Source organism: Ailuropoda melanoleuca, chromosome 11 (genome assembly GCF_002007445.2).
Source record: "Ailuropoda melanoleuca isolate Jingjing chromosome 11, ASM200744v2, whole genome shotgun sequence".
NCBI lineage: Eukaryota > Metazoa > Chordata > Mammalia > Carnivora > Ursidae > Ailuropoda > Ailuropoda melanoleuca.
The window spans coordinates 18,608,604-18,633,468 of NC_048228.1; the positions used below are offsets into that span (position 1 = coordinate 18,608,604).

Below are 24,865 nucleotides of genomic sequence, written 5' to 3' on the forward strand. Positions count from 1 at the left end.
CTTTGGTTCTGGGGTGTAGTGTTCTATATATATCTATGAGGTCCAACTCGTCGAGTATGGCATTCAAAGCCTTTGATTCTTTGCTTAGTTTTTGCCAGGGTGTTCTGTCTATTTCTGATAGTGGGGTGTTGAGGTCCCCTACTATTACTGTGTTCTTATCTATATGTCTCTTTATTTTGGTTAAGAGTTGGCTTGTGTATCTTGCTGCTCCCCTGTTGGGGGCATATATATTAATAATTGTCATATCCACTTGTTGAATACTTCCTTTAAGAATAATATAGTGCCCTTCTGTATCTCTCTCTATGGCCTCTAGTTTAAAATCCAGTCTATCTGATATGAGAATTGCTACTCCAGCTTTCTTTTGAGGTCCATTTGCGTGGAAGATGGTACTCCATCCCCTTACTCTAAGTCTGAATGCATCTTTGGGTTCAAAATGAGTCTCTTGTAGACAGCAAATGGATGGGTCATGTCTTTTTATCCAATCTGCAACCCTGTGGCGTTTTATGGGAGAGTTTAAGCCATTTAGATTGATAGAGATTATTGACAGATATGATTTTAATGATGCCATTTCTCTTTAAAGTCTTTGTATCGGTTGTGACTTGCTGCTCTGTATCACTCTTGGGGCCTTTTTACCTTTATAGAGCCCCCCTTAATATCTCCTGTAGGGCTGGTTTCGTGGTTACGAAATTGGTTAATGATTGGCGATTTTGGAACGTCTTTATTTCTCCATCAATTCTGAATGACAGCTTTGCTGGAAAAAGGTTCCTTGGCTGCATGTTTATCTCTGAAGGAGCTCTCAAAATGGCCCCCCAACCCCTTCTCTCATTCCAGGTCTCTGTAGACAGGTCTGACGCAATTCTGATACCTTTGCTTTGGTACGTGAAAAATTTCTTTGCCCTGGCCGCTTTCAATACTGTATCCTTGGATCTAATATTTGCGAATTGCACTATGACATGCCGTGGCGTAGGTTTGTCCTGGTTGAGCTTGGATGGGGTCCTCTCTGCCTCTTGGACACGAATGCTTGTTTCCCTTGCTAGATTAGGGAAGTTTTCAGCTACAATTTGTTCAAATATCTCTTCTAGACCTCTGTTTTTCTCCACCCCTTCAGGGATGCCGATGATTCTGACATTGGATCGTTTCATAGAGTCAGTAATCTCCCGTAATCTACATTCGTGGGCGTGGATTTTTTTAAGACCAGCTTCTATTTTCGTTTTTTCTTCTACTAACCCATCCTCCAATTCGCTAACGCGTTCCTCTGCCTCGGTGACCCTGGCCGTCAGAGCCTCTAGTTTTGACTGTATTTGGCCCACTGAGTTTTTAATTTCTGTCAGATTCGCTCTCATTTCTGCCCTTAGGGATTCTATATTCTCAGCAACGCTTTCTCTGATGCTTTTTTCAAGTTTACTCATCATCTTGACCATTGTTGCTCTGAATTCCATTTCTGATAATTTGGATACATCCATATGTATTAATTCTGTGGAAGAGGCCACAGACTCATTATCTTTTCTTTGCTGGTGGGGACTTCTCCTTCTCATCATTCTGATGAGGAGAGTCATTCTGATGAAGAGAGATTGCAGGGTTGTCCAGAGCCCAAGTGTTGACTGGGACCCAGGCCGTGCGCCCTTGTTTTATAGAGATCTTAGGGATGTGGGCTTCTTCTTTAAAGATTTTATTTATTTATTTGAGAGAGAGAGACAGACAGTCAGCAAGAAAGGGAACCCAAGCAGGGTAGTGGGAGAGGATGAAGCAGGCTCCCAGTGGAGAAACCCGATGAGGGACTCCTTTCCATAACACTGTGATCACATCCTAATCCGAAGACAGGTGCTTAATGACTGCACCACCTGGGAGCCCCGGGTTGTGGGCTTCTTGATTTTTTAGCCTGCCTTCTGGGGGAGGGGCCTGCTGCTCCAGTATTCAGGAAACCCTGCTTGGGTAGAGTCTCCGTGTCCCCTGCGAGGGGGGATGGGGATGGGCACCCTGTGAGCCGGTATTTCCGGGCTTTTGTCACCACCTGGGAGCCCCGGGTTGTGGGCTTCTTGATTTTTTAGCCTGCCTTCTGGGGGAGGGGCCTGCTGCTCCAGTATTCAGGAAACCCTGCTTGGGTAGAGTCCTCCACTGATGTTCTGGCCACTTTAACTCTGTTTCTGTTGGTGCTGCTCAACCCTGCAGCATCCCGGGCTGTGTGCCCCTCACCCGGTGTCCCAGCCCTCACTTCCAGGGCTGGCGTGTCTCTGTCCTTTGTGTTTCTAACCCCGCCAGCCGCCAGTCGCCAGCCGCCCCACGCGCACTCCTGGAGCTCCCGGTCTCAGTCTGCTGTCTCGCGGGTGCCATCTGCGAGTCCACCCGCTCCCCCATGCAGGTGGCCCGCCAGCCGCCAGCCGCCCTGCGCGTGCTCCTGGAGCCCCCGGTCTCAGTCTGGATCCAGTGAGTACACCCGAGTTCCGGAGTTCCATGAGATGCTTGGTAGCGCGCGCCCCCGGCTCACGGTCTCAGTCTGCTGTCTCGCGGGTGCCGGTCCGCGAGTCTGGCCCGCTCCCCAGTGCAGGTGGCTACCGCTTCCCGGGCCCGGACACGGTGGCTCCCTCCCCCTTCCGTTTTTCTTCTGATATCTGTGCACGGTTTCACGGCTCCCCGCTTCGTACCTCAATACTCAGCGCTGGAGATATTCATTTGTAGAGATCCAGATGTATCTTCCTGAGTCTCAGGCTGATTCCGTGGATGTTCATGCTGGTCTGGTATCTATCCAGCTCAACTCAGGGGACCAGCTGAAAATGGGGTCCCCTACTCCTCTGCCATCTTAACTCCTCCTCCTGAATGCATGTGACTCTTGATCTCAGGGTTGTGAGTTCAAGCCCCACATTGGGTGTAGAGATTATGTAAATAAATAAACAAAAAATCTGTAGTAGATCAAAGGGCATTCAGTCAACAATGAATCTGCCTTAATTAAATTTTTTTTTCAAGGAATTCCCATTCTCTCTCTTGCTCTCTCTCCCACTGCACCCTCCCTTCTAGCTTTCTTATTCTCTCTAGCTCTCACTCACGCTTTCTCTGCAACACACACATATACACATACTCACCTCCGATAAAAATTTTTTTTTTAAAAAAAGATTGATTAAAAATTAAATATACAGCCTCCCCCCTTTCATTCTCTCTCCCTCTGCAAAAAGCAAAAGGGGGTGCCTGGGTGTTTCAGTCAGTTAAGCATCCACCTCTTGGTTTCGGCTCGGGTCATGATCTCAGGGTCTTGAGATCAAGCCCCAAGTTGGACTCTGAGGTGGGTATGGAGCCTGTTTAAGATTCTCTCTCTCTTTGGGTGCCTGGGTGGCTCAGTCGGTTAAGCACCTGCCTTTGGCTTGGGTCACAATCCCAGGGTCCCAGGATTGATTCCTTCATCTGGCTCGTTCTACCTCTGCCTGCCACTCCCCCTGCTTGTGCTCTCTCTCTCTCTCTGACAAATGAGTAAATATAATCTTTAAAAAAAATTAAAAAAAGATTTTCTCTCTCTCCCCCTGCCCCTCTCCCCAATCTAAAAAAATTAAATATACAGTATATACAGTTTAACCTTAACTAAAGATAGAAAAAAAATCACACACAAAGTTTTCTGTGTGTAGTTGGGCTGTAGGTAATCTTACTGTTTGTTATTATTTCAGTATTTTCTGATTTTCTATAATGATATTGTTACCTCTGTATTAGAAAATAATTATAATTGCTCTTTCCTAAAGGCTAATTTTTTACTAATGGTATAATATTCCATTATATAGATGCAAAAAAATGATATACACATTCCATTATAATTGGATATTTAGGCTATTTATACTTTTCCCCATTAAATCATGCAAAGACAAATGTATTTGAATAAATATAAATTTCTTTTCCTAGAAACTACTTTCCAAGAAATGTTATTTCCATTTAGACTTTGACCAGCAGTGTTTAAACAGACTAAGCATATCTTTAGCACCATTGGGTATTTCAGCATTTTAAAAACTTATGGCAACTTATTTTTACTTGCATTTTTTATTAGTAGTGAGTTTGAAATTTTATAATGTATATTTATTGGCCATTTGTATATTTTCAGGTCTGAATTGTTTGCATCCTTTCAGTTCTTCTGTTGGAACTAAAATGTTTTTCATTTATGGTTAAAAGTCTTCATAAAACAAAGCATATTATATATAGTAGTTTTCATATGTATACATGTGTGGTTTTCAATATGTATACAATATGTACAACAACTCTAGCTATCAATTTGTATATAAAGTAGTCTGGAGAGAGGAAAAAAATGGATTCCCTGGTCTATATCACTGGTTTTCAAATCAGGTGTGTATGTGTTCAGGTCAGGAAGAGAGGGCTTAAATGAACTTGGCTTTGAAAATTCCATGGAAATTACTGCTGTAGATGAATTTTCTAACGAAGAAGTTTTAGTCGATGAATAATAATTCTTAGATTTGTGCTTGTTCTCATTGCTCATTCTATTCAAGTTGAAAGCAGGATTATATTGGAGGTCTTTTTTTGAAGAATCTTTTGCAAGGTTGGTAAAGGAGAGGCAAGAATAAAACATTGTTTTCTAAAAAATAGTGACATTTACTTATGAAATTGTGGAATTCTGAACAGGTATACTCTGGGTAACTTAAGGGCCCAAATCCAATAGTTTGGTTTTTTAAAATCTGCTTTATTTAACATTAAAAAGTGTGTTAAACAGAACACCCAGGTCATTCCTTCTTGGCTAGTACTAATGGTTAAACGTTGTATAATTTACAAAGCACTCTTTGCATACTCAAAAATAATGAGATGATACAATCAAATTAATTGTATTTTTACTCCTTACAATGGAACAAATATTTCCTATGTATTCATAAAGAAAGATTCTGGCATGCCCCTGACATGTAAATTGTCTCATGAGCCTCAAAAAACTTTGTTATTGCCATTAATATGGACAATTAACACACAGTTAATTGGGCTACCTTTGTTTAGCTTTCAGAAATTACAATGGGGAAATTCTATACTGATATAGTTCTATAGAATAAAAGGAACATGATAGAATGTATCACTCAGGTGCAGAGTTTTAGATTAGTGGGGTACAGTATTACTGTATTGGCTATACAGGGTCTAGAGGAGAATAAAGGGGAAATAAATGGAAAATTTTCTTATGTAATATTATCCACCAGAGGGAGCATAGACAGTCAAAAAGAATATAAATAATAACTAAGGTTGACCATTAAACTAAATAGATTTTCCCCTAGGCTTCAGTATTAAAAAGAAAAAGAAGATTTCCTAAATGACACCAGCCCTCTTTTAAAGAAACAAAATGTCATAAAAAATCAGATATCAGTTTTGAACAGTGGCTTTGTGGCTATATTTGTATTTTGAATCAGGCCTTTCATCACAACAAATTATAAATAAAATATGAAACCTTTGCTTCACACGTTAATAGCCAAATGCTTATATAATGCATGATTAAATTATTTTTCACTTTACACAGTGAATCCAAACCAGATAAACAGAAGCACTTATTTTTAAAGTCTATAGCCTCATTTAATCTAGGCAAATGCGAATAGGAGAGAAGTAGCTGCTAAAAGATGACAAAGTTTACCCAAACCAATGAAATTTTAAAACATCTGCAAGTGAACAAAGCCAGAGACTCCATCAGCTGATGCTGCCTTATGAGCTTACCTGCATATGAAGTGATTCCAGTGGCTATAGAACTGCCTTTCAGACACACTACGGTTTTGAAAAGAATGTAAACCATATTGTGCTTTTACAAGGACAATACTGAAAGTATTTCTGAGCATATTTCAGTTTTATCTTTTTCTTATGCATTATCTCAAAGTTTCTGGTTTCCATCTTTTTCTATCATTCAGTAAATGTTGATACTGTCTTCAGTGACCATTCTATAACTAAAAAGCATTATTTAAACATAATTATTATAGTGTTATGATAGTTGGGGGCCCCCTTTATATATGCTTACGGAGCTGTCCATGGTTACACAGATGGTAGAGTTGAAACCTCTGTTTGCATTCTGTAGGGTAACTGGACCTAACTAATAATACATGGGATTTCCCTAAGCAATCCTCCATCTTGGCTTTTCCAGTCTCTCTACAACCAATAACTATTTTCCCTTTGTACTTCACAGGGGTCAAGAACTCACATTCTTCACTATTTTAGATAGTTGTGAAGCGGTGTATTTTGTTAAGAAAATTTGCTTGAATTTGTGAACATTCTGAAGGAAATTCTTACAATACAAAATGCACTAACCTATGTGGTACTACTTAGTCTATAGAATATATGTATATAATATTATGTATATATGGTTCTACAGTCTCCTATCTGATACTGCTAATACTCTAGCTATTAATAGGGTTGTATACTGATAATCAGCATAAGATTGGTTGTGTACTTTGGTACGTAACCAAGAGATATTTAATTAACATTTGACAGGTGAATGAATTAATAAATGATATTGAAGTTTGGGCCTTGAAACTATTTTGATTATGACATGATTTATTACTGGGTCAATAACTAATGAATTGTCTAACATAAAAGGTAGTTATTTTATTTTACTCTATTGGAACACTACTAAAATATATCTGAATTCTGACCAGTGGTATTAAACATTTCTCAGTTTATTTTATTGGCTCCAAAACATACAGCTAAATGTACTAAAGGAAGTATTTCAAAACCACATTTAGGAATAATCCAAAAAGCTAAATCAAAAAGTAAATTCACTACTATGAAAAAAGCAAGTAAAAGGTGTTCTTAGCATGTTACATCTAATTATTCTGGTTTTTATCAGACTACTAACTAAAGTATGTAAGTTTCAAGGCACTGACTTTTGAAAATGCTCTGAAACTTAGGGTATATACTAAAACCAGAAAGTAATGAAAAAAATGTAAAATAGTGGTTTAATTTATGTTATAACAGGCATTTGAATGTGAAATTTTGGTTTTTTTTATGTGATGTTATTTCTTCTCATTATTTTATACCCAACAGCCTGAGAGCTTCAGTACCAGCTGACCCTCAGGCAAGAAAGACAGTATGGCACAGTAATTTGTAAAGTAAAGCTAATTTTTGGTGAATCATCCAAGGAGTTCATTGCTTCTCAACATTTCAAATTAACCTTTTCATGTCACACATTATTAGAAATAAATCCAATTAAATTACATAGCTTCTGTGAAGTAATTCCCCCTCAAGATGCCATTTCTATCTCTCCAGGGAAAACAACATTTTAAAAACCTAAAACTAAAACTAGAGAAATTATAATTTTAAACTTTGTGTAATGCAAATATATGTGTCTCATTTAACACTGTTACTTTCTCATGTCTGTCATGTGAATAGCTCATCCAATCAAAAATACCCACGAACGTGGCTTCCCACAGATCTGAATTCCCCACATAAAGAAGGCACCACAGCCATTGAGGTAAGAAGCATCTGAAGAAATTTTACATCTTGCATCCTCATATTTTTTTAACATTAATTTTCTCTTTCCTTTTGGAACTAAGACCAAAAATAATCAAGGAAAGTAGGCAAAATAAGATGATGAATAAAAAAAAGAGAAAGTAGCAAAAAAGATGATAAGTGATAAGGGGACTAACCACACTTTTAACTCTACTAAATGCATTTTTTTTTTTTTAAGTGTAAGGACACTGTTGGCCCACAGACACTTTTCCCATGTTCCTTTCCTGAGGCCTGACAGACTGCCTTGAGATGTAACTGATCTCACATTCCACAGTTGGGATCCAGAGAAAAATTTATTTTGTAACATTCACTCAAGGCTATAAATGTCCTTGAACTTTAGCAATTGTGTCCTTGTTTTCAAATCAATGGACATTTTTGAGCACCAGCTATTGCTAGGTGCTATTATGTCTTGTGAACAGAAAATGTGTTCTACATATGGTTAGACTACCTGAATTTGAGCTCAGGCTTGTCACTTGCTAGCCTGCCATCTAAGACCCATCCTTTAAAAGCTTTAAGTCTTACTTACCTCATCTGTAAAATGGGGATAATATCTACTCTGGCAATGTCGACTAATGAAGGTTAGACGCATGAATTATCTTGTCCATTGGAAAATACTAAGGAAGTGAATATTATTATGGTACATTTAGTACCATAAGAAATGCCATATTTATTGTTTTTAACTGGTTAAGGTCCTCAGCATTATGTGAATCATGTAGACAGTGTTTCGCAATTAGTGGATAAATGAATACATTCATGAGTAGCTCATAGCAGTGGAAAAACTACCTTACTAAAGAGAACAGTGTAAGGTAGGGCTACAGTGGGATTTCAGTCCCCATTTGCTGCTAATCCCTGGACCTTCTCTGGAGACCGCTCCCTAGTGGACACAGAGACCTGGTTTGGAGATGGGCTGTGCTCCCCAAGAGCAATAGGATAATTAGAATCAGCTAATAGCTAACAAGGAGACTTAGCTCTTGCATATAGACTTATTTCAACAGTGATACTGTATTTCTGGGATTTTGTTTCGCTCTGGTAGACGGATTAGAGAATAAAAGGGAATGTCTTCCTTTCACATTCATTCATTCACATTCATCTATTGAATAAAATTTGTACCGTTATCCACGCTAGCTGTTAAACCTTAACGTCTAAGAAGTAGCTGATTCCGTTTTTTAGACAGATTCTATTTGTTACCAATTTCAATTCTATAGTTATTAATGAACACTTTAAGTATTCTCATTTCCTTTCATAAATCTGCCTTTTTTTTTAAACCTCCTACCACACGATTCCTTTAGTAGAATAATAGCATTATTTGCCTCAATATCTTCATGATCAAATGTACACACTCTTTACTTATAAACTGTAAAACAGAATTAAGAGATATCCTCTGGTTATTTTTATTTTTTATTTTTTTATTTTTATTTTTTTTAAAGATTTTATTTATTAATTTGACAGAGACAGCCAGCGAGAGAGGGAACACAAGCAGGGGGAGTAGGAGAGGAAGAAGCAGGCTCCTAGTGGAGGAGCCTGATGTGGGGCTTGATCCCAGAACGCTGGGATCACGCCCTGAGCCGAAGGCAGACGCTTAATGATTGTGCCACCCAGGCGCCCCTCCTCTGGCTATTTTTAATCTGAGACAAGAGCACACCAATTTGAAAGGTATGTCAGTGAGAGATGAGCAAATATTAACCAGTTAGCTCAAATTAATATACATTTGAGTCCCTACAGTGTGTCAGGCTCTATGCCAGGCATTTGGGTTACAAATATGAGTAATAAGTGTTCTTTGTTTATGAAGAACTTATTGATAAATGTGTATTTTTATTTAGTTGACTATATAGAAGATGGAAAGAAGTGAAAGGGACAGAATGAACCTCAATAAAACCCAGAAGCCAGAAAACTCCAAGACCTAAGGTAAAAAAGGAAAGTCTTCAACTCCATATAGGATAGAAGATGGAAAGAAGTGAAAAGGACAATGAACCTCAATAAAACCCAGAAGCCAGAAAACTCCAAGACCTAAGGTAAAAAAGGAAAGTCTTCAACTCCATATAGGATAGAAGTGTGAGGGTGGTGAGAGCTCGTAGTGTCATCACATCTCTGGGACTCAGTTTCCTCATTTAGGAAAGTGAGGAGATGGCTCAGAATGCTTTGATGGTGCTATGATTTTAGTAGTTTTAAAATATGTCCACAGACTCTTGTCTTCTCCCTTCAAAGAGTGGAGCCCGATTCTCCTCCCTTTGAGTGTGGGCTGGTCTTAATGACTCACAAAGAACAGACTATGTTGCAAGTGACTGGGAATAAGTCATAAAAGGCATTGTCTGTTTGCCCCCTCCTCTCTTTTTTAAAACCATTATTAATAGATTGTTTCTTTTATTTAAGAGTATAGAGTTTTGCTCTTCATTTGACAGAAATTAAATTTATCTTGCTCTCTTTTGGGTTGCTAATTCTGGGAAAAGCTAGATACCATGTAAACAACCCTATGGAGGGGCCTACGTGGCAAGCAACTGGGGCCTCTGGCCAAAAGTCACGTGACTGAGCCTCTTGGAAGCAGACGTTCTGGCCCTGTCAAACCTTCAGATGGCCACAGCCCTGGGTGATATTTTTACTGTAATCTCAAAGGAAACTCTGAGCCACAACCACCTAGCTAAGTCATTTCTGGCCTCCAAACTTGAAGAAACTTTATGAGATAGTAAACATTTGTTGTTTCAAGCTGTTAGGGTTTGAGGGTAATTTGATACAAAGCAGTAGATAACTAATACAGACACCAGTGTACAAATTAATAATGTTATATAATGAAAAAAATACTACAAATAAATAATGAGTAATAATTTTATATTTTGACATAGAGAATTTGGGAAATTAGTAGGAGTTTTTTCTTACAAAAAGTTAGACGACTAAAAGGAAAAGTTACAATTCTGTTAGAATTGAACCATATAACTTGATCGTAGTCTTGGCTTTGACCCTGCACACGGCAAGAATGCAGCCCAGTGGGGTAGTTCATTATCATACAACTTTTTATGAGCCTAACTGGAACTCAGTAAATATTTGTTGAATGAGGGAGGAATGGAAAACGACAAGGAAATGTGTTAGTCTGGGGATAGTATGAATACCAAAGTTAGAGAGTATCTATCTTGTACCAGACACCATGATAAAGAGTTGGCATGAATAAAAAAAGAAGTACTTATATTATTGAAGACAATTGATATATAAGTATCCACTGCCTAAAACTAATTTGGAAAGAGGGAAAATGTAGAAAAGGAAACTGATGGAAATAAAATGCTCTCAGGCAGAGCAGAAACAGATTATATGAACCCAAGATAATCCTAGAAAGTGTGTCTTATCAGTGTCTCAAATAGAAGGTTTCCCCCTAGGCAATGTGATTTTACATAAAGGAAAAAAACTTAGTAAATGAGTGTGAATTCATGAAATGCAGTTTTAACCAGGGTTTGTTTAAAAGTATTTGATGCCCCAAACAATTACATGAATAAGGCCTGCTTGCTTACCATTATCTTTAATGTTGCCAATATAATCATGTTATTATTTTTCAAATGTTTGTCCTTTATCTCAGCATACTGAGCTGAAGCCACAAATAAAGACACAATAATGGTGATGATAAATTAAAATTTAAAGATGTTGCAATATTTATTGGTTATATACAGAAATATTTTACTTAAACCGTGTACTTTAAAAATTTATAAATATATATTCCATTAAATGTCATGTCGATTAGGGTCTAAATACATCATTAGAGTTCTGAAAGAAGAGATTTGGGTTTCAAAACAGACCTAATTATCTACTCTTATACCTTTTCTTTTTTACCTTTGATTGGAGTAATGGGCATCATTTCTGCTCCTTATTAGGACTAAATGGACACACCTTATTAGGACTAAATTAGGACACACCAAATGACTTGAGGTGGAAGAGAATATTTTACTTTTTTTTTTGCAACTCAGATTCCTTCCAATACTAGAACCTTTACACACCTATCTAACTCGAATGATGCCTTTTCACCTAAACAATAATAGCAACTAAACACAAATAAATTGAGGGACACCTGGGCAGCTTAGTAGGTGGAGGACGTGACTCTTGATCTTGGAGTTGTGAGTTCAAGCCCCACGCTGGGTGTACAGATGACTTAAAAATAAAATCCTAAAAACAAACAAACAAATAAATTGAACCATAATCTCTATAAAATACTGAGCACACACATCTGATATACCAGCTCCAACTCGCTTACAGGCTATACCTAAAAGAAGTATGAGGCACACTTGGGGCATTTACAGAATGACTTTCAGAACTGCCCCCTTGTACCTTGCTGTTTTTCCTTGATCTTCTGTGCTGAACCTTAACCTGTTCCGTGTTCCTTCCGACACACTGACTGGCTGCCGTCCCACTTCCGGACTTTAGGCTTTGTTCCCTACGCTCCAAATCGCAGTTCTTCTTCTGCATATCATCTCCAATCACGCACTGATATTGAGCTCTCTTGTGGAAATGACTTCCATCCTTCTACCGCACACGCGACCCTCTTAACAGCTGATATTTGGCCAGGCCTGCCCCGAGAGCAGGCACAAGGTATTGCAGGGTTGACACACGTATGTGAATAATTCTCTGCCCACGGTGTGAATGCTATCATCCGGCCTTCCCAGTAAAACCAGGCCTTCTGGCATCTCCAGTCCTCCCTACATACGTCTTTTTAAGATATCCTATTTCTGAAAGTACTCTCTTCAATACCTCTCTCAAGGGCCAGATTATTCACTCTGGGTCAAACCCCTAGAGCTAGAGAATAAGAGTTGTTGTATGTTCAGATATACACACGCCTTATTCATGACAGGGAACTTCCACACCTCAAAAATAATTAAAGCAAAAACAAAAAAGTAGAAGCTGGAAACTTCGCACCCAATATTAACGGTTTGCCCATCCCTAATATACGCAGACACACAAACAATCCAGAGTGCATCGACTCCAGCAATGATTGATAGGTGCTCATAACAAAAGCCTTGGGCCTTCTTCAATTTCAAAAACCTGACACGAGCTACTTGGAAGGGGAAATACAAGAAAAAATGACTCTGAGATCAATATTTTACATCGGTGGAAGGAGCTTGTAAGAAACCAAAGAGGGAAAAAACAAAAGCAAAAACACCTTGCCCTTGGCCTGTGAGTGTTCTGTCTTTCCCAGGCCACGTGCTGGTGTACTCCCAGGACTTTGCAGGTTGTGCAGAGCGATAGAGAAGCAGTAGGACCTGACAGATACTGAAATTCAGTTTGTTCATTCATTTGACACTTATATTTTGAGCCCCTGCTCTGTGTTGAGAGCATCAATGCTCTGCCTTCGTCAAGCTTACTTTCTCATGGAATAGACAGAGAAAAACCAAATAAACAGCTAGTGCTGTTTAAAAAAAAAAAAAAATTGAGCAGGTTGTGAAGAAAGAGTGTGGCAAGTCCTGCTAGGTGAAGCATGGGGCCTGGGAAGGCTTTTCTTAGGAAATGACATTTCAACAGAGGCCAGAATGAGATGAACAAGAGTGAGCTTGCAGGAGTGTGGGGAGAATTTCAGGCAGCAGGAATAATGAATGGGAAAGTCCGGGGCCAAGAACGTGTGTGGAGGGTTCGATGAATAGAAAAAGAACCAAAGCATCTGCAACAGAGAGAAAGGAGAAAAGGGGTAGAAAAATCACTTCCTAGAGGTGGTCAGAGACCAGATTGGATAGGCCTTTGTAAACTGTGGTAAGAACTCTTCCCCCCCCACCACCCCCAAGAGCTCTCAGAAGCAATTCTGGGGAGCTTTGATTATTGGTCCCATTTTTTTTCACTTGCTGGTAATAGGATGATATACTTACACACACCCTTGGCTATAGTCCTTTGCAGTCCCCTCCCACGTGTGTAACGTGTATTTCCTTACACCATTGACACATATGCCTTGCTTTGGTCAATGGAATGTTCACTAATGTGACACAGACAGAGGCCTTACGTGTGCTCACGTGGGTTGTCTTGGCTTCTGGAGCTCCCCTGATTACCATCTGAAGAGTAAGCTCAAGACTGTCACTGTCCCGTCAGCAAGGGTCCCAGAGTAAGATTCATGGAGCACATCAGAACCCGTCCTGAAGCCTGAAACAGAGTCACCCCAGCTGAGCCGTGGACTTGCTGCTGTAAACTACTGAGAGTCAGAGTGGTCTGTTCAGCAGCCTTATTGAAGCAAGGGCTGACTATTACACCACTGGAGGGTTTAAATCAAAGGAAGACAGGAATCTGACAGATTTTAAGAGGACCACTCTGACAGCTGTTGAGAGTAGAAGGAAGAAATATACGAGTGCAAATAGGGCAATTCAGAGGCCTCTGCAAGAATCCAGGTGAGGGATGATGGTGGCTAGTTGGGGGTGGGGGTGGTAGTGGAGCTGATGGGATTTGGGGATGACTGGAAGGTGAGGTCTGAGATAAAGGGATGTGACAACACTGTCGTACAGCAATTTTATCATCCAGCTGGTTATTTTATCCAGCCCACCAGCCCAGCCTACGTTGCTAAGCATAAAAATCAGCGTATAAAGAGTGTTTTTGTCAACTGCCATACATTCAGGGACTACAGTTGCTATAGCAGCCAAGCAATTCTCTTTGGGCAGCCAGGTGGAAACCAAATTGTCTTGAAGAATCCTACAGCTGAATAGGGAGATTTTCTCTAATACCACATGACAAACTTTATCATTGTCTTTTTATTTTTTTAACAAGAATATCTAAATCAGGATGCTATCTATGGCTTAGTACATGATTCTCTCTTTCTGAAACCAACTTGTTTTCCATTTTGCAGTTTGTAGTTAGTGCTGAGAATTTTACAGATATTGCTGTTTCAAGAGGTCATTCTGTCAAATGCTAGAGCATCTCCCTCCTCAACTGAATGGGCACCTATCCTTGGGTTTCAGAAATGGCTCAGACCAGTGTACACTCCTCATCCACAGCAAGGTCTTTTGACTTAAATATGTATCTTCTTTCCTACCTAGGAAGGCAAGTCAGACAGTACCAGAGCCTCACAGACCACCTGGCCTCTCTCTCTTGTCACACTTCCTTTAAGCTTGGAGCCAAACTAAACCTGGAAGTCTGATCGTGCCTCTCTTCCCATATGGCTCACCCTGGCATTCCTCTCATTAAAACAGAGCTTTTCTACTTGCATAAAATACACCCAGCTCAGGAACTCTTGTACTCTGTTGGTGGGAATGTAAATTGGTACAGCCATTATGAAAACAGTATGGAGGTTCCTCAAAAAATTAAAAATAGAACTACCATCTGATCCAGCAATCCCACTTCTGGGAACATGGCCAAAGGAAATAAAATCAGTATCTTGAAGAGATATTTGCACTCCCATGTTCATTACAGCACTACGCACAATAGCCAAGATATAGAATCAACCTGAGTCTCTATGGATGAATGAATGGCTAACGAGAATAGGTTACATATATATAATGGAATATTATTAAGTCTTAAAAGAGAAGGAAATTTTGCAACAATATGGATGAATGGATGAAACTTAAGGGCATTATGCTAAATGAAATAAGCCAGACACAGAAACACGAATACTTCATGACCTCACTTACATGAGAAATTCAAAAGAGTAAAACTCATAGAAGTAGAGAGTAGAATGATGAATGCCAGGGGCTGAGCAGCAGGGGAAATGGGGAAATGTTGGTCAAAGAATACAAACTTTTCGTTATGCAGGATAAAAATCTTCTGGGAATCTAAAGTACACCATGGAGACAATAATTAACAATACTGTGCTGTATACTTAAACTTTACTAGGAGAGGAGATCTTAAATGTTCTCAGCACACACACACAAAAATGACGACTATGTGCAGTGATAATATGTTAATTTGATTATGGTAGCCATTTCACAATGTGTACATAAATCGATACATCATGTTGTACACCATAAATGTACACAGTTTTTGTCAATTATATTTCGATAAAGCTGGGTGTCGGAAGTACACTCAGCTCTCACCAGTAGTATGACAAAGGGAGAAAGACGGCCTCCAGGACGCCCACATGTGCTCCCTTCACTTCCCCCATTAAAGCTTTAGTCTCCAATCCCCTGACCTGAGTGACACAGTATCTTATAGGCACCCAACCCAGCATCTGCATTAATATAAAACCGTCTTTGGTTCTACTTTGTCTATTTTGTCCACAGTGGTCCTTGACAGGCATTTGTGCTCCTCCTCCCTGAGGAGATCAGAATGAGGGAGCACAAGCAGATGCCAGCACTTTGATGAACTTCTTTCTACTTCTGGATACCCACCACACAGCGTAGTAGATTACGTACTTCTTACTGTTGTACCATATGACATTCAGAATCAAACAATTTAAAAATGCCTAATGTTCACCTACCAGCCAGGGAGGGAACTGGTCTGGTAGACTGTAACAGAGAACTAGCCTCTAAAGCTTGTGGCTATTCATAATAGACAACATTGATGTAAAAATGACAGCCAAACATTCATTAAACTCATTAAAGTCCTAAGAAACTCAAAAGTACTCAAAATAAATTGCATTTTGGCACAAAGAGTTTAAGGAGAAATCTCCTAGGAAAGAGTTTAGAATTGCTAGAATTGCTTGCAATCTGTAGGAGGGCTACATTTCCTGCATTTTAAAAAGAAATCTCATAAATGTTCAAGAGAGATTTATTGTCTGTGGTTTCTATGCAGCCTGCAAGCACTAGGTAAATAAGATGCCTTACCGGTGAGAAAGCTGTTACTTGTTCTTATATCCTTGGTGAGTCTGAACATGCTATCACAGTACAATTAAATCCATGTTTAGAGACACTAACCAGGCACCAAAACTGGACAGTGCAATCAGACTCCTCAGGGAAATGATTGCTTCATGCAATATCCCTCATGGGTTCTCTTTCCCATCCTGTTCAGGGACACATGTGTCACTTAGCCTCTTCTATTCAGAGAGGACAGGTGGCCTTAAATGTCTTGTCTAGAATTGCAAGAATCCAGATAACTAAAGGACTAATGTCACAGGTTTTCAAGAGCATAATACTCTCTGGAAAATAGTATCATTAAGACAGCCCTTCAGGAGATAATGGACTCTTTTCCTTGGGATTTTTAATAAAAGGTCTTTCTTGTCCTAAAGTATGATGGGGAGAACATCATTGAAATGCTTCTTGGAGCTACAGTTCGCAATATTTGGAGTTAATATTTCCCTATTTCCCAAAATTATGTTTCATTAATGTGATTTTCCATGTTTTGCCTTTTTGTGTGTAAGTTGTAGGTTCAACAAAATATATTCAGTTGCTGTGCTACTTTGCCTAATGGATTTGGATAATGAACACGGAAAAACAGAAGAAGGTAAAAATAGAACTCAATCGTTATTTACAATCATGTGCAATTTTCTAAGATGGCCTTGGACTTGCCTAAGCCTAGTTTCTTTATCAGTTTCTTTTTTTATATTGTGATAACCCTTTCTCTGCAGAGCTGGTTTACTTTACAGCTGGGATTTTTAAAATATTTTATTAAATATTTTGAATCTAAAAAAAAAGACAGCTTTTCAAGGACCCATTATTGTTAGACCCGTATTTTTAGATTGAAGAGATTCTTCAACGTCTTTTGAGAAAGTCAAACTCTATGTTGAATGCTCTCTTGAGATACACGTTTACATTTTAGGTGTCAGGAACTGCAGTTAAATTCCACTACTCTTTCCCATAGGACCTTGAGCAAGTTCCATTCTTGACCTCTGTGTATCCATTGTTTCCACGGTGATACATGGTGTACGCGTGTGCTCCTCCTCACTGAGGAGATGGGAATGAAGGAGGGGCAAGGAGGGCCAACACCTTGTCAACTTAATTCTTCCATTCTTGATTCTCAGCATACAGTATCAAGTACTATGCCTGGACAGTACAGAATGAGATAAAGCCTTCGATTTTAAAAAATAAAAGTTAATAAATAATTTATAAATTTGTTTAAACATTTTTTAATCAATATACATATTTGGAAGAATGTTGTAAGACATTCTTTATATTAGACCTCTGCTTCTGACAGCCTATTAGACGTTTCTACTGGTATGTCTCTGAGTACCTCCAGCTCAAACATTCAAAACCAAACCTAGTATTTTTTCCCCCATGAGCAAAGTCTTCCTTCTAAGTTCCCTAACTCAACATTTGTTTCATCTGATCAGCCAAGCCCCAAACCAAAACATTGTCCTGGGCTCCTCTCTCCCCCATCTCCATCGTCCAATCAGGCAATAAGTCAGATATAATGCCTGTCATAATTTCAAATTTATTCATTCTTTCCTGTTTCCATGGTCACTGCTAGACCTTTATCATCTTTCATTTTCATTATAAAGAAACCTCCTAAATAGATTCTCTGCCACCTGTCTCTCATTTCCCTCCAATCCATCTAGCATGGTGCCAGAATTATTTTGTTGAAACACTTATCTGATATCTTTCACTGACTTAAAAACTGACTTTGGTGACCCCCTGTTGCCTGTAAGATAAACTCAAAGTCATTTCAACAGTGATTCTTTTTTTTCAGTATCTATTACCACCAGCCATACATTCTACTACGTATGACAAATATGAAGATGAAAAGGCAGGGACTCCTAAGGAGCCCATAGTGCACTTCTAGGAAAATCAGATGTATTAACAGCTATTTACAATGCAATGCAATGTATGCAACCACAAGAGTGTGTACAAGCACAGAGCAGCACAGCATAGGGAGTGAACACTTATATTAGGGGCTTCAGAATGGGGAGGTGTCTGAACTTGCGATGGGTATGCCAAGTAAAGAGAATGGCACATGCAAAGTGTGTAAGAATCAAACAGCACTCTGGGATGCATTTATTGCAATTATTTTTATTTCTAAGAATGTTGATATCAAGAACTGAGACCAGAAACACTGGACTATGAATCGCTCTTGGGTATGGTGTTAGGGGGTTGGTAGTGGGGACAAGGTGGGTAAGCTGGGAGTCGTCAAGACACAAAAACAACAGGTGAGGAGAGTGATACATTTAAGTTGAAATATCTAAGTGCAGGTCAGAGAGATGGAAAGCTTGAGAGGGACTTGACTCCTTATTGCTGGAGGGCAATGCACGGAAAGCATGAAAAAGAATGCAGGCAGCTAAAAGAGCAAAAACTGGGCCTTGGATGATGGCCAGCAAAGAAACAGACCTCAGCCCTACAACCAGAGTGAAGTGGATTCATCCAACAACTTGAATGAGATTGGAAGCAAATTCTTCCCTAGAGTTTCTAGTAAGGAATGCAGCCCAGGGGAACCTTAATTTTAGCCTTCTAAGGCCCTAAGCAAAAAGCCCAGCTGAGCTCGCATGGACTTCTGGCCTACAGATATTGTGAGAAAATAAATTGCGTCGCCATTAAACTTGTGGTAATTTGTTACAATAGAAAACTAACACAACATGCCAGATCACGTTCAAATTAGTTGTATTCACACACTGATTATACTCATTAGAAGTTCAGTACATTGAATTTAGGAACCACCTGTAATTCCTTGGTGAGGCTTTGTTTCAGGATTATGACTGGATCAGAGAGCAAGTGCAATCAAGATTCCACCGAATTTACTGGAAGACCTTAGGTTCCTCATCTCTGCCTCATAATGGACCTTCAGATTGTGACTTGTTCGTTATTAGTTTCATCTGAACCTAAGCACTTCTTTTGTGCTTAGAAGAGCATCTCCTTAATACTGGGGTCACAGCATGATCCTGAGTTCCCTTTAAGAATCTAGACATTTTGTTTGAGAGTTACTTCAATAAATTGAGATATTTTGTTACCAACGATTTCTGTAACCTAGCCCTAATTACATGCCCTATAACATGCCCATTCCTGTGTCAGCCTGCTAGCTGGTTCCCCTGCTGTCTTGTGTGTAAGTTGGGTTCTTGAATGTGGTTTCTCTTATTTTGGTCAGGGCCCAGGGCTTCTCCCCTGCAAAAAGTTATGACTCAAGCAATCTGCCTTGTAGTCCTCAACTAAGAGTCGTTCTCCCCACCCCACCGCAGGCATGACCTTCCAGGTAAACTGCCAGTGTGAACAAAAATTTCTGCTAGATCAGAACCTCCTCTTTCTGGGAGTGGCCTCCCCCACACCCCCTCCCTGGAGATAGGATGCTCTAATGGCTGCAAGGAAACATGATTTGCAGGTTACAGAAATAAAAACATGCTGATTTCATATTAAAATCTTTTCTTTTTTAGAGTCAAGAAGTTTTTGGAACCTAATCTTTTAGGATCCATTAAAAAATTCTAACTGCTTCCATTTCCCAGACTCCTGTGTGCCCCTGATTTCTCATGTGAAAAATGAGGACAGTAATCATAACTAGGCTGTGGGGGAGGACTGAATGAGTTAAAAGATGAAAAGTGTTTCAAGTCAGTAATTCCACTTTGGGGAATATGTTAAATATCCCTAAAAGTATCAGCTAATACGAATATATGTGTAAGGATGTTCAGTGCAACGTTGTGGTAGCAAAAAATAAAACTGGAAACAACGCAAATATCTATCCAACTGTGTATAGTTAAATAAATGTGGTACATACACATTACAGAACATTATGCAGTTGTTTCAGACATCTGCCGGGTATCATCTCACATCCTCTCCGTCCACATTTTACTCCAGCTGTTGCTGTAGCAACCAGCTGCTTATAGGTATAATTGACAGTATAACCTCCTTCAGCTGCATCACATATTTCTTGATTTGTGCCCAGAGTCTCGGTCCATCAACATTTGGAGCATTTACAGGAATTCAGAGCCATTTCAACACAGGTGCAAACCTGCAATTGAAAAGAACACAGGGCTTATCCTGACTATTAGAGAGTGGGAACAAGCATATAAGTGGTTTCTCTCCTGTCCTTTGAGCAGACAATCTGAGATGTATGCTACACTGCTTCTCGGAAGTCCTGGTTTCCCACAGTTCTGACCTGCCCGGTAAGGAACCACTGGCTGACTTTCCCTTTTCTCCTGTTTATTCTTTCTGGTCCTCCATTCTTGGTCTTTAGGATCACTTTCCAGAATAAGCTGCCTGCAGGCAAGCCCTTGTCTCAGGCTTTTTTGCGGGGGGGGGGGAACTCAATTTAATACAGTAACTATTTTAAAAATGAGAAATACATGGGGCGCCTGGGTGGCACAGCGGTTAAGCGTCTGCCTTCGGCCCAGGGCGTGATCCCGGCATTGTGGGATCGAGCCCCCACATCAGGCTCCGCTGCTATGAGCCTGCTTCTTCCTCTCCCACTCCCTCTGCTTGTGTTCCCTCTCTCGCTGGCTGTCTCTATCTCTGTCGAATAAATAAATAAAATCTTAAAAAAAAATGAGAAATACATCTGTTGACATGAAAGGTTGTCCATAGAATATTGTTAAATAAGGAAACACAAAGTGCAGATAAATGTGTGTGATGCCATGTATAAAAACAACAACACTAAACTGTGTGTGTTTCTACAACCTTGGAGAGAGGTCAAAGAATACCCATCAAGTTGTTGGCATTGGTGTCCTCAGGGAGGTGGAAGGAAATGGTTAACTTTTCCTTAATAATTTTTTTCATTATTTTACTATAGTTAGCATGTGTTAATTTCACATTTTCAAATATTTTGAAAGGAAAAATGATCTCTAAAATTGGTATCAAGTCAACAGGCCAGGAAAAAGAACTTCTAACCAGGCGATATGGAAGAAAATAACTGTACCATTGGACTTAAGCTGAAATACAAACTCTATCATAAGCCTTTTTATTAACCTTGGACAAGAAAATAATTTCTTACCTGAGACCTTCATTGTAAAATAAATACCAAAAACTACACTCACAAAACTAGCATACTGGCTGTGACTGAGATACACTCCAGAGATCCCTGAATGAAGAATGAGCCACTCAGTAAGGACTCAGGATGATTAAGAGGTAAACAGATGGACGTCCGCTCCTGCAACATTTCCAAAGGAGTACATAGCAGGGGCTGAGCCACAGAATGAGAACAGCTATTATCAAGAAAGAGCTTGGTTGAAAAAATGAAGGATCTCACAGAAGAACAGCAGCAATGCTAGCATCAGGAACAGTATAAACCTCAGTTTGGAGCTCTTCAAACTTTACCAAAAGAAGCACACAGTAAGATCTCACACAAGATTTTTTAAATGTAAAAATATGATCTGAATAAATTTCCATTAGCCTCATTTGCTTTCATTCCTGGGTGGGTTCATTATGAATTAGGAGTGCGTGTTGACATATGCATGAATGTGTTTTAAAGAGGATGCTTTTGAACACCTCCCCAGAAGTCTAGACCTCCGCTTTAGCATCTGGTCCTGCTAGTTAAATATGCAAGAGGGGAAGAAAAAAACCCTTTAAAATATGAGACAAAAGAATGAAAGAAGCACACTCTGGTTGACTTATGGCATGCAATGATAAGTATACTTTACCATGGCAGCAAGTAAGTGGACCAAGTAGGCAAACCCTGGGATGCAAAGGCTAAAGTGATTAACCGCTGTGATCGTTAATTTTATGTGTTAACTTAGCCAGGACACAGTGTTCAAATATTTGGTTGTTATCAGCTGAATGTGTCTCCCTCAAGCCCCCGCCCAACCCATATGTTGAAACCCTAACTCCCAATGCGATGGTACTAAAAGCTGGGGTCTTTGGGAAGTAATCAGGTTTATCAAGGTCCTGAGCCCCCATGATGAGGTTAGTGTCCTTATAAAAAGGTAAAGAGACTAGAGTGTGCTCTCTCTCTGTCTTGCTCTGTCTCTCCCCACAATAAGAGGATACAGCAAGAAGGTAGCCATCCGCAAACCAGGAAGAGGGCCTTCACCAGACACTGGGGCTGCCAGCACCTTTATTTTGGACTTCCCAGACAACAGAACTATGAAAAATTAATATTGTCATTTCAGCCACCATCTATGGTATTTTGTTATAGCAGCCTGAAATGACTAAGACATTAGTCAAAATTAGCCTACTTCTATGATGGTGTTATTGGATGAAGTTAACATTTATTTTTTATTTTATTTTTTTAAGATTTATTTTGTTTATTTTTTTATTTTTTATTATGTTATGTTAGTCACCATACAGTACATCCTTAGTTTTGGATGTAGTGTTCCATGATTCATTGTTTGTGTATAACACCCAATGCACCACACAATATGTGCCCTCCTTAATACCCATCACCGGCCTATCCAAATCACCCACACCCCTCCCCTCTCAAGCCCTCAGTTTGTTGACCAGAGCCCATAGTCTCCCGTGGTTCATTCCCCTTTCTGTTTACTCCCCCTTCATTCTTCCCTTCCTTCTCCTGTTGATTTCCCTGCTATTTCTTATGTTCCAAAAATGAGTGAAACCATATGATAATTGTCTTTCTCTGTTTGATTTATTTCACTTAGCATAATCTCCTCCAGTCCCGTCCATGTTGCTGCAAATGTTGGGTAATCATTCTTTCTGATGGCTGAGTAATATTCCATTGTATATATGGACCACATCTTCTTTATCCATTTGTCTGTTGAAGGGCATCTCGGCTCCTTCCACAATTTAGTTATTGTGGACAATGCTGCTATGAACATTGGGGTGCATATGGCCCTTCTTGAAGTTAACATTTAAATGGGTGGACTTTGTCTCTCATAATGTGGGTGGGTCCTATCCAATCAGTTGAAGTACTGACAAGAAGAAACTGGAACTCAACTGCCATATTGGCTCTTCCAGAGTCTCCAGCCTGCCAGCTTTCCTTATCAGATTTTGGACTCACTAAGTCTTCACGATTGTAGGAGCCAATTCCTTAAAACAAATGTCTTTATATATACAGATCTATGGTTGTGTTTCTCTGGAGAACCCTGACTAATATTACCATAATGTATTCAAATACTCTGGAAAGTGAATTGCCTCATTAATATAATTAGTGATAATTATAGCAGTGAAAACTCATTGAGTGCTTACCTGAGTTCCAGTCATTGTTCTAAGTGCTCTACAGTTCAATAATGTTATAAAGCTATCAGCCCCCTTTTACCATTGAGGAAACTATAGCACAGAAGAGCATGCTGCTCAGGGTTAAACTGCTTAGTGAGTGGCAGAGACATTTATAAACTCGTGGGTAGTGTCTCATTGCCCAAACTCCTAACCATTACAATAACTATTTTTAGCAAAGAAACAAAACCATGCAGAGACACAATCCTAAAATTAAATTTCATATCCTCTTTCCCTTGAATTCAAACCACTCTGATTCTCTGCTTGGAATGATCCTTCTTTCATCGTACACCTCTATTTCCCTGCCCCCAGACATTCAGTACCTACCCTCAAATTTCTGAGCACGACTTCTCGCAGATCCTCATTCTCGCTCTGTCTTCCCTTGGAGAGCCACAGTTTATTCATATGTCAGTTTCATCATGGATTCCTCATTCTCCCTTGTAAGTTCATGACTGATAATGCAAGTACATCCAGGCAACTTATTTCCTTGTCTATCTGGTATTTCTTCTTCCTTCTTCCCATACTATTCACATTATAAACTACCAACTGCCCATATAGAAATCTCCAGTCTTCCTTTCAATTCAACCTGCACAACACTCTACACTCTTCCGGGTTTTCTGATTCTTGCAACTTTCAATGTTGGAAATAGCTAATAAAAATGCAAAATAAATCTTGTCTGTAGACATGTCAATAAATCCTGTGCAGTAGAGAGACAGTCCCCCCACCTACAAAAAAATCAGTTTTGGCTCTATTTGCACATTTATTTCAGTATTCCTGATCAATAGATGTGTCTGTTCTTTGGATTCTCTTTTGAACATCTGCCTCATTCCTTTATTGTGAGTTAAATAAAATCTTTAATACATGCTTATTTTTTATCTTGTTGGAGAATCATGATTTTACCTTTCTTTAAAAATTATCCTAAACACGGGGTACCTGGGTGGCTCAGTCAGTTAGGCATCTGCCATCTGGCTCAGGCCATGATGAGCCCCACATAGAGCTCTCCACTCAGCGGGGAGTCTGCTTCTCCCTCTGTGCTCTCTCTCTCTCTCAAATAAAATCTTAAGAAAAAAAATTATCCTTAAACAACATCATATCATTCTTCCACTTTCAAACTTTCAGTGCCTCTTTGATGACTAAGATCCTAGATTCTTGGATTAGCATTCGACTTCTTTACCACCAGAATACAAGCTATACTTATTTTTTCTCTAACTTTGACCTTATACACACTTTCCTCTTGAGCCTAGAGGTCTTAGTCATTGTCTTGAGCATCTCTTGATGTCATGGTTCTGCTTCTGGTTTTACTTCAGTGTATCCCTCTCTCCATCTAATTCTTGTTTTTCCTTCATGGACAAGATCAACTCTCATCTCTTCTGTTAAACCTTGCATAACAATCCCATACAAATTCTTCTTTTTTTAAGGCATTTAGCATTGCCAGTATTCTTTTGAGACTTTATAAGGTGCCCTTTATTCCTTTAAAGTATATATCCTGTTGCCCCAGAGACTATATATTCTTTTATTTCCCT

General features: G+C 39.4%; 1 long non-coding RNA gene across 2 annotated transcripts in view; it reads left to right on the top strand.

Moving 5' to 3' along the window:
* The window catches only part of LOC109490168, a 28,289-nt gene extending 6,765 nt beyond the window's left edge, over nt 1–21,524 (top strand). The window contains exons 3-7 of one of the 2 annotated variants that reach the window (XR_004628973.1): nt 7,330–7,411; nt 9,270–9,461; nt 16,685–16,767; nt 20,279–20,344; nt 21,008–21,524. This is a non-coding gene — a long non-coding RNA (uncharacterized LOC109490168). Of the gene's footprint in view, nt 1–7,329; nt 7,412–9,269; nt 9,462–16,684; nt 16,768–17,124; nt 17,473–20,278; nt 20,345–21,007 lie in introns of those variants that run through there. The other variant, XR_002143436.2, reaches the window with a different exon arrangement.
* Nucleotides 21,525–24,865: the final 3,341 nt, after the last annotated feature.